The sequence below is a fragment of the Osmia lignaria genome, unplaced genomic scaffold (assembly GCF_051020975.1).
Source record: "Osmia lignaria lignaria isolate PbOS001 unplaced genomic scaffold, iyOsmLign1 scaffold0067, whole genome shotgun sequence".
Lineage (NCBI taxonomy): Eukaryota > Metazoa > Arthropoda > Insecta > Hymenoptera > Megachilidae > Osmia > Osmia lignaria.
Window position 1 is genome coordinate 72,501 of NW_027478208.1, and position 2,500 is coordinate 75,000.

The following is a 2,500-nucleotide window of genomic DNA, read 5'->3' on the forward strand; positions in this document are numbered from 1 at the left end:
TGTTACCGGGAAGATGACCAAACTTGATTATTTAGAGGAAGTAAAAGTCGTAACAAGGTTTCCGTAGGTGAACCTGCGGAAGGATCATTAACAAATTAAAAATACAAGAGAAAACCTAACTGAATGGATCATTGATAAAGCGATATAAAAGTTTATTGAGCTCGGACCAAAAATTATACAAAACGAGAAAGATATAATAAATAATACCATATACATGACACAAAACACATAAATCTCGGGTTCGAGCCAATAAGAAACAAATACCAAAACGCTGCGATGCGGTAAAATTACACCGACACGGTTACGTGCGGAGGTCGCTTTGATTACTCATCGCGTTTCTCCCGTCCGTTCGGAACCGCCGGCAAAAAAACTGTGCGACCAACGGCGCCAAAGAGCACGACGCCGGACCATTTCTCTCTGGCTGATGTGAATGGAAGTAAAAGACGCTTGCGTGAGGTCTCTCGACCTTTATCTCTCTAACTTATACTTATGGGTCGTCGTCTACTTGATCGGGTACAAACAAGTCGTAAGAAACAAACAAACAAACCACAAAAATACAAGTCGTAAAAAAACAAACTTCTGTTGGTTAACCTACAATATGAAGGATCGAAATGAAAGAAGGATCATATTATTACAAACCGAAAGTGAAGGATCATTAAAATTGAAATACAATATATATAAATATATAAATGTACCCGTCGTTGCGACACCCTAGTTAAATGGAAAGATATAAAAAAGAGAGAAAAGGAATACAGATGACCCGCCGTCTGATCTTTGCTAAATGATCTGGCATCACCGGAGTTTTTTTGGTCCGTGTTGCGTTCGCTCTATTCGAAATGAAACTCGCGGAGGCGAAGAATTGTTAAAAGTTTACGAAGCGTCTAGGAGTGGTTAAAACTGAGAGAGTTGAAACTACGATGTATTAGAACGAGCAACCGTCGAAACTTTGTTTTCGCGACGTTCTTTTCGTCGCTCTCGTCCCCACGCTCCTACGCTTTGGTTGTTTCTTTGCCATCCGTGTTGCGATAAAAAGATTTCTCCATTGTCCAAAAAGGACGGATCGAGATTCCTCTTTCGAGAGGGAGAGAGAGGTACTTGCGGGTAACCTGGAATCTACGAAACACGCACCGTGGTAAGATTCGTGCGTCCGCCTGATCGATGTGTGTTGTTTACGGACCGGCTGAGAAGCGACGATAGCGAGTCTTTGAAAAACTATGTGTCCATTAGTTAGACCGATCGTCGCCGGCCGTGTGTCTGTTCGAATCTCGCAACCCACGATTCAGCGACAGGACGCGCGCTCGCATTCCTTGTGTGCGTTCGTACTTTTCAAGGTTTTTAAATGTACTTTACGCCCGACCGTCGAGAGGAGCGTGCCACTGGGCGTTTCTCCGACGGTTTCCGTCCTTGGACGCGATCGTGTCGTCAACGATCGAACAAACAAACAAATACGTTGGCGACGCCCGAATTCGCTCTCACCGCACGCGCCGGGTGGGAGAGTGATGTGGGTATCGAATGTGATGCGTGTTAATAATGAAAATAACACTCTAAAGATCTAAAGAGTTTGAAATACAAAATTTTACGATTACCCTGAACGGTGGATCACTTGGCTCGTGGGTCGATGAAGAACGCAGCTAATTGCGCGTCAACGTGTGAACTGCAGGACACATGAACATCGACATTTGAACGCACATTGCGGTCCACGGATACAATTCCTGGACCACGCCTGGCTGAGGGTCGTTTTCTTAACAAAAGACTGCTTGCGTTTGCTTCTCGAAAAAAGAGTAATTCATTTCTTTCTAAACATCTCGCCGTCGTTCAACGAAAGTAGAACGTTTCGGAGCGGGATTATCGAACGAAATTGAAAGAATGAATGAACGATAAACAAAGAAAGAGTCGCAACGTACGAGCGATAGTTGGGCAGTTCGTCGGCGTTTGTCGTGGAAACGATGTGACGAAAATCGCAACCGATACACTAAATGCAGGCCGTTAAAGGAGAGAAACAAATTTCGAAATATCTCTTCGAACTAGCGCAAGTGCGTCACGGCGCGCGAGTCGTTCGTTAAAATTTATAAACGACCGCCCGTGAAAGCACCGAGTTCTCGGAAGATAATCTATAAAGATTCTCCATCCTGCTGGAAGTTATCGGATCGGCGCGATTGTTCACTTGTAGAAATCCACGCTCCCGACGTTGCCAGAAACGATATTTACGAAAGGTGTGTCAAAAATAAACGAAAGAAGCTCTCCTATAAATTTAGAAAAAGCAAACGAGTGAAATGTTTGAGATGATAATTTGCTGAAATGCAAGCTCGAATAGCCCCAGGGTTTCGAATGATTCCCCGCGCTTTATACATCTCTCTGTTTACAAACGGTGTATAAATGAAAGATCGCTTCAGATGGGTCGTCGCTGTTTGACGCGCGATGCTGTTCCTTTTTTTTTGTCTGTCTGTGCGTTTAGCTTCGCTAAACAAGTTAAATGGTTAAAAAGCGTCGAAAAAGCGAA

At 43.9% G+C, this 2,500-nt stretch overlaps 2 non-coding genes across 2 annotated transcripts in view; both read left to right on the forward strand.

Annotated features, from left to right (window-relative positions):
• Positions 1-90, forward strand: part of LOC143307661 (small subunit ribosomal RNA) — a 1,923-nt gene extending 1,833 nt beyond the window's left edge. The window contains exon 1 of the ribosomal RNA XR_013064759.1: positions 1-90. This exon is cut by the window's left edge and continues 1,833 nt beyond it. This is a non-coding gene — a ribosomal RNA (small subunit ribosomal RNA).
• A 1,493-nt stretch (positions 91-1,583) lies between these two features.
• On the forward strand, positions 1,584-1,737 carry LOC143307671 (5.8S ribosomal RNA). The gene has a single exon (XR_013064768.1). It is a non-coding gene; the product is annotated as a 5.8S ribosomal RNA (ribosomal RNA).
• The last annotated feature ends 763 nt before the right edge of the window (positions 1,738-2,500 follow it).